This window comes from Euleptes europaea, chromosome 1, assembly GCF_029931775.1.
Source record: "Euleptes europaea isolate rEulEur1 chromosome 1, rEulEur1.hap1, whole genome shotgun sequence".
Lineage (NCBI taxonomy): Eukaryota > Metazoa > Chordata > Lepidosauria > Squamata > Sphaerodactylidae > Euleptes > Euleptes europaea.
In genome coordinates this window covers 144,135,268-144,147,352 of record NC_079312.1, presented here as the reverse complement: position 1 = coordinate 144,147,352, position 12,085 = coordinate 144,135,268, and the positions used below count along the sequence as shown (strand labels likewise).

Sequence of the window (12,085 nt, the reverse complement as noted above, 5' to 3'; positions counted from 1 at the left end):
GACCCTAGGTCCATCAAAGTCAGTATCGTCTACTCAGACCGGCAGTGGCTCTCCAGGGTCTCAGGCAGAGGTCTTTCACATCACCTACTTGCCTAGTGCCTTTAAACTGGAGATGCCGGGGATTGAACCTGGGACCTTCTGCATGCCAAGCAGATGCTCTACCACTGAACTACGCCCCCTCCCCATCATGTTTGTAAGCTTCGTTTGTCAAAGGAGAGGGCCTGTTATGGTTTTCAATATAGTTAAAAGTATAGCTTGTTAACAAACTTCAGCATAGATTTGAATGGATTCTTTTGATTTTCCTGGAACGGAGTGAGATATCACAAAGTGCAGTCAGCAAAATCAGATGTTTGGGAACAAAAGCCAGACAGGCTTGAGGTTTGCTGATAGTGCAAGGCAAGGAGAGAAGGGAAAAAAAGGTTAAAAGAAACTCTTTAAACTCTTTTTAAATCCCGCCCCCCAAATGGGAATGGGGAACTCTTTCGTCTATGTTGTTTTTATGTGGTTTTTACTTGGCTTTAAAGTCTGATGGAAATGCATTATATGCACATTTAATAATGACTTATTTGTCTTTGTGGTAAATAGCCTTTGAAGAAGGATGAGTGAAGTGGAAATTTTATTTTGAGAATACATTTTGATATCTATATTTCCTACGTCATCTGTCCATCTGACATGATATCAAAGTTAAGGATAAATGTTTATGTCTTTTGAATTATGAGAATATGTCTTTTCATGCATGGGAATATTATAACCTTCTCAAATATTTCACTGATTCTTATGGTAAGCAACTTCTAGAAGGTATATATATATATATGCATCCAACATTGTAAGAAGTTGGAGATTCTTTCTCAGGCATGCTTGTTTAAGACTCCCCAACATGACTCATTGATGGTATGTATCTTTGAATTTTTTACTGTGTTTCTGTATCCAGATCTGTACTAATTTGCTAGAATCTGTTTTTCAAGTAATCTAACTCTCATATATTCTACATATAATATTGTGTTTTTTACATTATTATACTTTTTCATTATTAATATTGAAGCATTTACAATAAAAAAATTTTTAATTCAGAGTTGTATCATTGCTTGGAGTGGGTGGTTAAATAAGATAATGCATTTTCCAGTGAAATACAAGACACTTAGCTGCTTATCACAGCAATTGACCGCTTCAGGTTTAAACTGAGCAAAACCTTCACCTTGAGTTTTAAAGTTTTCTCTCTCTTGCAGAATATAGGCACGAGGAGATGGAATATAGGCACGAGGAGGCTTTATAAGTGCAAATGGTAGGCCTAGCTAGACACAATAAGACGGTCAGGTCACAAACACACACCCTCCAGTTAGACAGGTAACATCTAGCAGGAAACAGTTTTGGAGGTTGAAATCCTTACAGAAGCCTTTTCCTGAGACTTCAGGAAAAGCTTCTTTGACCTGGCCTGAGGAGGAAGACAGATGATAAAACTGGGCATGAGTAGGAGGCACTCTTTTGTTCTGATTCCATCAAGGCAGAAAGAAAACTTACTTGAGGTCTGCTGGAGGTGGCCGTAGCCATGTGCAGGACTGGACCGCTGAGCAGAGGCTTTGAGGTAATGGGAATTACTTCAGAACAGGGTGGATTTGATTTAACTCAAATTGATTTAAATCACTAGTCAGTAAGACTAGATTTAAATCATGGTTTTCTACACTCTTTTATGGCCTGCTGTCAGTGTATGTTTTCTCTTCCAGGGAGAGAATAATATGATAAACCTCAGGCTATACACACGAAGATCTCAAGACTCGTGCAGTATTCTGCTCAAAAGGTTTTACTTTCATTTTTACTGCTTGCCCCTCCCTCCTAACACTTAGCTCCTTGTGCAGATCTATTCCACTCCAAACAATCTTCTGTTCATTGAACCTCTGGAAACTTAGCACTTAAGAGGTAATGGATTTGATTCTGTGTACATAGGTCTGCTAAGGAACAATGGAATTAAGGTCTTTTTCTCGACTGTTTATTTTATAGAATTTTTGCTATGAAGAAGAGGCATGTTATCTCTGCAAACACAGATTCATAGTTTAAGAACTGCAAAACCAAGCAACTGTGATAATACCTTCTATATAGAAAAACTACCCAAAATAATCTTACAGAAACTTCTGGAAGAGCATGACATTGTGAATGGATTAATAGAATTCATTTACCAAAAAAATTAAACATTACATTACAGCCTCATGCTACATAATTAAAAACTAATCCTTATTTCATGATGATTACTCTTTGGACTAAAATGTATCTTAAACAAAAAGCTATGTTTAGAAGCATTTTATTTTTAAAAATCCAGTTAAAATTATAAAAATCTGATTTTTTTTTATCATTGATTTTTATTTACCTTGCTTTAGAACAACTATAACCTTTTAAGCTAAAGAGGCTGGCTTATGTTAACACCTACTAGGGCATGGGCAGAGGGCGGGTCAGAGGAATAGTGTTGTTGTTTTTTAGATTCCCTGCTCTATCTGGGGTTGTGCTGAGATTATGCTTTATGGACATTTCCTTTTTAATAAATGCTTCATAACTTTTAATGCTGGTAGCAATTAGACCTCCATTATTACAGGCATGCTATTTTTAAAAGAGCACTGGGAAGCAGGGGAGGGGCATTCAGTTGGCGAGTGGCTACTCCCTGAGTGGCGCACAAGGCAGTAAGCTGTCCCTGTGCTAACCAGATGCTGGATAGCAGGAGACAACTGGAACCTTTTAAGCTAAAGAGCCTGCCTGATGTTAACACCCACTAGGACATGGACAGAGGAAGGGACAGAGGAATTGCGTTTTATCCTTTTCTTTTGAATCCCTTGCTCAATCTGGTGCCATGCTGAGAATATGCCTTTGGGCATTTTTCTTTCAATAAATGCTTTATAACTTTGTATACCGATAGTGGTTCTCTGTATCACATAAACCTCCACCGTCTTGAACACGCTATTTTAAAAGAAGTGCCAGGAGGAAGGGGAGTGGCAGTCAGTTGGCAAGTGGCTACTCCCCAGTGGCACACGAGGCAGTAAGTGTTCTCCATGATAATCAGACGCTAGATAGTGGGAGACACAGAGGCAAGGCCGTGGAACTGAGAAGGGAAGCTGGGAGTCCTGGCCCTCCTAGTGTGCAATTCCTACAAACACCAGGTAATGGCAGTGGTTGAAAAGAGAGAGAAAAAGCCCCTGCAAGTGTTGTGAAAGCTTTGGAGGGCACAGTGGAGTAGGGCCTGCAGGTGAGAGCAGGACTTTTCCACCACAGGCCCATTAACTGAAATACCAATATTCCCAAGACTGGCCCTTTAACTTAAAAAATGGTGTTTCCTGAGGAAAGACAATGGCTAAAATCATAGTACTTCGCAAAGTTTGGGAGGGTCAAGTGGTGACCGTAAATTTCATTTGCACAGACTATAAGTTAAAGAAATTAAATATCAGCATTGATCAATATGGCTATGATGTTCTCTTCTTATATTCTGTTTTACCAAATGCCTCTATTTCACAGCCGCTTGTAATAACTACTTTCTAGAATTTAACCAAATCTAAGCCACTGTCTGAGAAGAGAACGGTATACGGAGTTTACACTATATTAAAAACAAAATGGAGTCCTGGGGGCACTTAAAGGTTAACATATATTGAAGCCTTTAAAAGTTAATGCTTCAACAAATCTATCATCTTGAAGGGGTCACAAGACACTTTTTGTACAATAGAGTAACACCTGGCAGGTGTTTATTATGCTACGTTAAATTTAACATCTAGACTTTTTCCTCTGTGGCCAATCTTCAGGTGCATGTTCATGCATTTATCTTAACATCTGTTTACAGTGCAATCCTGAAAGGGGGAAAAGGGGTTTGGAGGCAGTGTGACCCCAGCGGCGGCGTGCCACTTGCACAGTCCTAATGGGCACTTATGCCACTGCAAGGCCACTTACCCTGGTGCTGGGGAGCTGCATGGCAGCATGAGGCACTGGCTCAGCCTTGGTGGCAGTGTTTCTCTGGTGCAAGACCTCACACTGGTGCTAAAGGGGGCAGGGCTGACTTTCCCTAAGCCTTTTCGCCCCAGGAACACCCATTTTTGCTGGTGAACTTGTGCCAGCAAAAATGGTGGCAAAGCCCTGTGAAACTGTATAGAGCAGTTTCACAGAGTTTGGTTTTTTTTTTTTTTTCGGGTTGCTGCGCTCAGTGCAGCAAACAGCTCAGAAGGCGGCACAGCTGTGCCGTCCCCGGCTGCCCCAGAAGTATCACCCCATAGGATTGCTCTGCCCATCACCTTGAAAACTCAGTGGCCTTTCACATGCTCTTCTTTATATCAAGGCTGATATTTAGATTTTTGGTAAAGATACTTCTAAAGAAAACTTCATCCTGACATGTCAGGGCAAGGCAAAAGGAAGGTCTTACTGGTAGGTAATTTATCTTTTCTGCTGTTTGTAGCTTATGTTTTGAACTTTGCAGTTCATGCTTCACTCATAAATAGTTAACTCTACATAATTGCTTTAAGGGAGATATAGACATTTTGTCAACATATTCAGCTATTAAGCATTGTAGTAATTGAAATTAACCCATTAAGAGTTTCAAGGTGAAATATTCTTCTTCTAACAAAATTAGTAAATGAACTAATACTCCAACACCCAGTTAAGTACACTTAAACCCACGATCTATAGGGTTAAGTACACAACTCTGTGATGGACAATAAAATCTTTTTTTTTTTAACACATGAAGCTGTCTTATAATGAGTCTACCATGGTCTGACTGGCAGTGGGTCTCTAGGGTGCATGGTGAAGAGGAAGAAGAGTTGGTTTTTATGCCCTGATTTTCTCAAACTGGCTTAAAATCACCTTCCCTTCCTCTCCCCACAACAGACACCTTGTGAGGTAGGTGGGGCTGAGAGTTTGAAGAGAACTGTGACTAGCCCAAGGTCACCTAGCAGGCTTCATGTGCAAAAGTGGGGAAACCAACCCCGTTCACCAGATTAGAGTCCACTGCTCAGGTAGAGGAGTGGGGAATCAAAACCAGTTCACCAGATTAGAGTCCACTGCTCTTAACCACTACACCACGCTGGCCCTCAAGAGCTCCTAGACTGCAACCTGTGGCCCTGAGTAAGCTGGCCCAGTGGATCCAGAACCAGTCCATTATATTGGAGTTGTGTTCTTTTTTCTCTGTCTAAATTATATGTTTGTGTTTCTCTGTTATTTATTAAGAGCATTTTAACACTTTTCTCCTTGATGGGATCCCATAGAAGCTTAGAAATATACCCATACAATTTAAATGAACAAAATACAGTTTAAATAAATGGAAAAAGGTAAGTAAAATGTCCTGGGCAGGTCTGATATCCATCAGCATGGTCTATCAAGGCCACAGGCTGAGAGCCAAGGACCAAGAGCCCTTTGGCTCTTGCACTTGATCACATGCCAAAAGGCTTGCACCTCTAGCCATAGGCTTGCACCGACATCCCAGGAGGCGTCCCCAGAGTGTTCCGGGGGCAGCGCTGCCGGTAGATAGACTAATAACCCCTTTCAGCCCGGGAATGCCCCCTTATGCTTCAGCGGTGGTGCAGCATCGCCTTTCTCTGTGAGGCTTCTCCCCCCCGTTTAATTTAGTTAAAAAATGCCCCCCTTTTCCCCTGCAGTGGCCACGAAACCACTATCCCCAGCTACTGCAGGGCTCAGGAATGAGCTGTGTAACTGGTGTTAAAAGACCTTTTAATTAAAAGCCAGGGTGAACAGAAATGTTTTGGTACTTAAGAGAGCAGTGTAGGTGCCAAGTGAGCCTTGGTGGGCATTCCAAAGGGGAGGTGCCACCACCAAAAAAGTCCTGTCTCTGGTTGCCACTCACCTCACCTCCGAAGGCAGGAACACACAGGGCAGGGCTTGTGAGGCAGATCTTAACTAGCAAGCTGGACGATATAGGTACTTCAGGTTATGCTGTTTACTTAATTTACTGTGTTTATTCCAATCATGCAGTTTGAATGTTCAGGTATGAAGGAGGAAAGGGGGGGATGTACATGGTAGACAAAGTCATAATGGAATAGTAGGGAAGACACTGAATTGTGTGGGTAAGGCAAGATTGTGGTTATGAGGGCTGCACAGATCAGAAAAAGGGTGAATGAGGACTGCTCTAAGGTAACAGAAAACACAATGATGAATGGACCAAGAGGTTAATGAAAGTTTGATCAGAGGGTAAATATTAAAGTGTGAACAGCACTTAGTCTATTTTTTATCATCAAGAGACTGATTTAAAAAAAACAACCCACATTAGTATGCCATCAGATGAACAGGCAGACCTGACCTGGAAATAGAGCGTACACAGGGCAGTTTAATTGATGTGCAGGTGATGTGCATGATCTTACCATGCCATCTCTTAAATGCATAGTATTTGTGTCCTGATGCACAACTGAACATGGCAGTTATTGCTCGTCTATTTACCATCTATAACTGCAACCTGAATATCTTAGTTTAACAAAATTGAAAGTGGTGTGCCAATTATTTATCTGCAAAAAACCAAACACAGAACAACTTGCAATAACTACCATTAATTACATTTCTGTTTTCTTTAAGCATAATCACTAGATACATGGCCAAATACTGGTGATTTCAAGGGAACGGTGACATTTTACTTAATTGGTCATATGATTCTGGAGAAGTACAACAGAGAATATATAATTGCATCAGATGCATAAGAGTAAGCTTACGTTGATAATCAAAGGCACTGACTGCTGGCACTTTCCTTATACTTCAGATGATCTTTGCAGATAGGGGGAGACATGAATGTGCTCTACAGGTACCTGAAGGGCTGTCACATGGAAGAGGACAAAGCCTTGCTCTCTGCTGCTCCAGAGGGTAAGATTAGATCTGATGAGCTTAAATTACAGGAGTGTGCATTTCAGCTGCACATTTGGAGAAATTTACAAGTAGAAGAGCTGCCAGCCAATAGAAACAATTAATTAATTAATAATTAGCAAAGTTCTCCCTGGTGGGGTTTTCAAGCAGAAGATGGCTAACTATGTCTCAGGACTGCTTTCATTTTGGATTTCTGGGGTTGGACTACATGGTCATCACCTTCCAACTCTTGGACTAAATAAAGTATCAAGTACTCATCGGTCTATAAATATTTCTAATTGCATCTTGTTTATTTCTGGTAAATGTGTGCAGTTCAAATCTATATGAATTGTAAAGCAATTTGACAGTACTCGGGATCCCGGACCCAGTGAGATACAATCACTAAACAGAGCAAAGGCTCCAAGGCTGCCTGCAATGTCATGCATGATACAGAATACAGTGGGTCTTACTTTCGAGTAAGCAGGCGTAGGAGCGTGTGGCACATCCCTCAGGTTGCCAGTCTCCAGGTGGTGGCTGAAGAGCTCCAAGAATTACAACTGGTCTCTGTGTGACCCAGATCGGTTCACTTGGAGGAAATGGTTGCTTTGGAAGGTACACTCTATGTCTTTATACCCGCTGAGGTCCCGCCCCTCCCTAAACCCCGCCCTCCTCAGGCTCCACCCCCTAAACACCCAGGAATTTCCCAACCTAAAGCTGGCAACCCTATACATCCCTGACTAAACCATTGTTGGTCAGAAAATTATTTAATACCCCCCCTTTTTTTTTTAATAAAACGTAGACTATAAGAATAATGTATAGGATGTTTGAAATGAAGAGACAGATTCCCCGAAGGAGTACAAACTGTGAATGTGTGTATATGTAATTTGTGTTTTTTTTCCCTCTTGAAAATGTTAATAAAATATCTTAAAAGAAAGAAAATTATTTAATATGTCTGAATCTATATACACACTCACACACACATCAAGAATGCTTTTTTTAAGGTCTCTGGCTAAAATTCGCCTCGCGGCCTGCCTATGGGACGTACTGAGCCCATTATTTTATTCCGCCTGCAAAAAAAGACACCCCGCGGTTATTTTTGCAAGAAGCGACCAACTTTTCCCCCCTGACTGAACCCATAGGCTACAAGATGCCAACCACCTCCTTGCCTCACCACCGTATCCCCCGCACGCCCGGATCTCGACCCTTTTATTGCTTTCGCAACACAAGCGCCCCCTCCTCGGCCTCCCTAACTTTGTTTGTTGCTCTGTTCCTGGTGTGGAGGAAAAGCGCGGGGGGGGGTGAGGGAGAAGGGTTTTTTTTACCCACAATGCTTTGTGGGGACGTTGACAAGTGGATCCAAGATGGCGTAGAAAGTAATGACAGGTAAGTCAGGACTTGCCCATTTCCTGGCCGGGAGGGCGAAGGGCGAGGGGACCGGGCTGGCGCGGGGCCAGCGGAGGGGATCCGGGGTTCCTCGGCGCGGAGCTGCAGCCCGTTGGGCTGGGCTGAAGCCTGTGGCGCGGGGAGAGGCTGAGCTGTGCCGGCTGGAGAGGGCCCTGTGTCTGCGGAGGGGCCTGCAGAAGCAGCGGCTCAAGGGCTGTTTACAAGCGGGCTCCGGCGGAGTCCTCTGGCCTAAGAAGCTACTCCGTAGGCTGGGCTACTTGGGGGCAGGCCGAGCAGGGCGGTAGTGCGCGGGGGCAGAGTCATAGCCTAGCCTGGGGAGCTGGCGATGCCTGAAACGGTTCGTTTCTTTCCTCCGAAGCGAAAGGGTGCTCTGTGGTTGTTTTAATTTTCTTTTAGGAAGAGTTTTTTTTAAGTATTAAACGCATGCAAATTGCAACCAAATGCGCGAAGCAGCTTTTTTTATTATTTATTTTTTTAAGGGCGGGTTGGGGGAGGAGGTTAGGTGTAGTTTTTTTTTTTTTTTAAATCCTCCAGAATCCTCTGGGTCAAGTCTTTGAGGAACTGGAAAGACAAATACAATAAGTTCAGCGTCAAGCAGACTTCTGCAAATATACATGGCAGCTTCTCCAGTAGTATTGCTTGCATGGACTGCTAAATGGATCAAGTGTTCATTTTGAAATGCATAGAAGCCTAAACAATTGGGCCTTCTAGAGATGATAGGCACATAAAAGTGAAGGCTTCTTTGTAAAATATTTTTAAAATCCTTTCTGGAAATGTATGTTTAAAATTAGTGTACGTTGTGAGTATATGAAAGTCATGTTATAATTATGTGACACTAGGAAAATTAATACTGTATCCTGCTCTGCACTCCAGGAATGTGATAACTGGGAACTTGGGGAAGAATAATTTCCTCAAATGGGACATTCCAGCATGTTGCCATTTGATTTTTTTTTAACTTAGTGAAGTCACACACTCTAAAGCAAAATGCTTTGCAACCAAGGTGCTGCAGAAAACTCACATGGAAAAATCAGACAAAATGTTTTATGATGAAAGAGAGCTAAACTTTGTAAAACTGTGCAAAAAACTTGGTGATTTCCAGGGTGGGTCAGCTTGTAGAAGGGAGAATTTCTTTACAGTGGAATATAGATAAACATTGTAGGCTCAAAGCTTGCAGGGATTTATCTGTGCATCTTAAATCACCAGAAATAAAGAAATGCTGTGAACAGTATACAGCAAAAGAGTCTTAATATTATCTTCAGGATGTGTGACTGAGTTAGGGGGTGTGCTGATTGTTTGAGTAAAGATGGGATTCTTGAGAGTTTACTACAAACTGGAAAATTTTGTTGAAAATCACACTAGAGTAAGAAACTGCCTAAAAAAGAGCATTCTTTTTAGTTTAGTGTTACACTTTCGACTTGAGGTTCCTTAACATATGGGTGAGATTATTTTGCAGGGCAGGCCTTACTTTCTACAGTATAAAATCTCAAATGGAGAACAAGTTTAAAATTTCTCCTTCTGTGCAACTGTTGAAATTTTCCTGTTAAGGTAGGAACAAGTAGAGCATGGTGTATTAACTGAATAAGTTGTATGATTGATTCATTTACAATAATTTAAATTCATAATCACTTTGAGGAAAGAAACGTACCAGTTACTCCTCATCCAGCTGGCTTTATCATAAGATATGTGCTGGCAACATTTTTTCTTTTCTCCACTCTCAAAATCTTAGGTGGTTCTTTTATAATTTAACTTGTAGTAAATGGAGGGATATTTTAAAGAAGTATTTTAGAGTTGGAATTCATAGAAGATTGGAATGGTTTCAGAGATTTGCATTTTAATTGCTCAGATAGGGAAAGGTCAAGGCAAAACACACAGGCAGTGTGTAATGATGCTCTCATACACTTTAATTTGGAAATAGATTTTTCTAAAGAAGGATAAGACTAAATAACTATTGCAAAGTTGCAATATTATATTCAAATAAAGGAAGTCTGCCAATAGATTTTTTTTCTTTGTGAACCATTTGCAGTGGGCTTTATTGTAGTGGAACTAGTAGGCTCTGAAGCAGGATGTTTTCAATTCACATCTCTCCATGAAGACTGATGGTCTTAGGAAGCTACTATCTGTCAGTCTCAGTGATATGGAAATTAATAAATCTTATTTTCTTTGGTCTGAGGCATTATGATGTCAGTCTAAACTCCCCCCACACACACATACACCAATCATTAGTTTGAACATTGCCTTCCTTCTTTTGAATACAGTTTAAGACAACACTGTCTCAGTTAAGGCATAACACCAAAGCATAGTGTATATGATCAAGTATTGAACTTATGCATGCCACCCTTCCCCTCCCTTCTTCCTTTGTGTACCCCAGTTCTATCACTGTCTTCCTGATTCATTGCCAATCATGTTTTTCTGTTACATTCAAGTAGGCAAGCCACTGTTTGCATTTAAACCCAAACTGGAAATTTCAGATTGTGGTTACCATTCTTGTTTCTAGGAAAACACGAATATTAGTTTGCCTAGTTTAACCCAACCTATATAAACCCAACCTGTGGTTTCCCACAAACTAGTGAGGGAGGAAATCGGGATGCTTAGGGGGATGAAGGAGCATGCAAACCCAAAGCTTGTTTATGTACTGCTAAACCATCATTGGTTATAATTCTGAACTGAGTTTAGTTGCTCAGGCATGCTGCTGCTTGGTAATGGGAAAAGATACATTTAGGAAATGGAAGGAGGATCATATAACCAAGGATGAATATAAGCGAATAGCCAGTGTTTGTAGGGAGTGTATGAGCTTAGGCTAGTGAGAGATGCTAAACACAGCAAAAAAGAGTTCTTTGATTACGTTTGGAGCAAGAAAAAGAACAAGGAAGTGATAGACCCATTGTGGGGAGAGAAAAGAGGAATTTTAGCAGGTGATAAAGAGGGGGCAGAATTGCTTAATTCCTACTTTGCCTTGGTCTTCTCTTGCAATGGAAATGGTGCTCAACCTGGCAAAAAGAGAAGTCATGATAAAGGAAGGAAGTTGCAACCTAGAATAGGCATAGGGGTGGTACGTAAACACCTACCTTCTGGTCCTCAGGGCCAGATAAATTTCATCCAGTGATACTAAAGAAACTTGCTGATGTAATTTCGGAGCCTCTGTCCTTCATTTTTGAGAATTCTTGGAGCACAGGTGAGGTGCCAGAACATTGGAGGTGGGCAAATGTTGTCCCACTCTTCAAGAAGGGGGAAAAGAGGATCACAGTAACTACCGACCCATCAGCTTGATGTTCATACCTGGCAAGGTTTTAGAACACATCATGAAACTGTCAGTCCTTGAACACTGTGATTACTAAGAGCCACCACAGATTCCTCAAGAACAAGTCATATCAGACTTGTCTCCTTTTTGAGAGAGTTACTACTTTGTTGGGTCAGGGGAGTGCTGTGGACTCAGTTTATCTTGATTTCAGAAAGGCTTCTGATAAGGCTCCATATAATATTCTTGTTGACAAAATGGTAAAATGTGGTTCGGATATTACTACTGTTAGGTGGTTTTGTAACTGGTTGACTGGTTGCACCCAAAATGGTTCCGCATCCTCTGAAGAGGAGTGACAAATGGAGTGCCTCAGGGATCTGTTCTGGGCCCTGTGTGTTCAGCGCCGTTATAAATTATTTGGATGAAGGAATAGAGGGAATGCTCATTAAATTTGCAGATGATACTAAATTGGATGGGGTTGCAAATAGAGTAGAAGACAGAATCAAGATTCAGGATGATCTTAGGCTGGAGAATTGGGCTAAAACCAATAAAATACATTTCAACAGAGATAAATGTAAAGTTCTGCATGTAGGTAGGAAAAATCAAATGCATAATTATAGGATGAGGGAGACTTGTCTTGGTAGT

The 12,085-nt window shown here is 41.3% G+C and overlaps 1 protein-coding gene across 2 annotated transcripts in view; it reads left to right on the top strand.

Moving 5' to 3' along the window:
- The first annotated feature begins 8,135 nt into the window (after positions 1-8,135).
- Positions 8,136-12,085, top strand: part of HELZ (helicase with zinc finger) — a 217,260-nt gene continuing 213,310 nt past the window's right edge. For both annotated transcript variants that reach the window (XM_056851923.1, XM_056851917.1), the window contains exon 1: positions 8,136-8,184. The gene's annotated coding sequence lies outside the window, so the exon portion shown is untranslated. The remainder of the gene's footprint in view (positions 8,185-12,085) is intronic.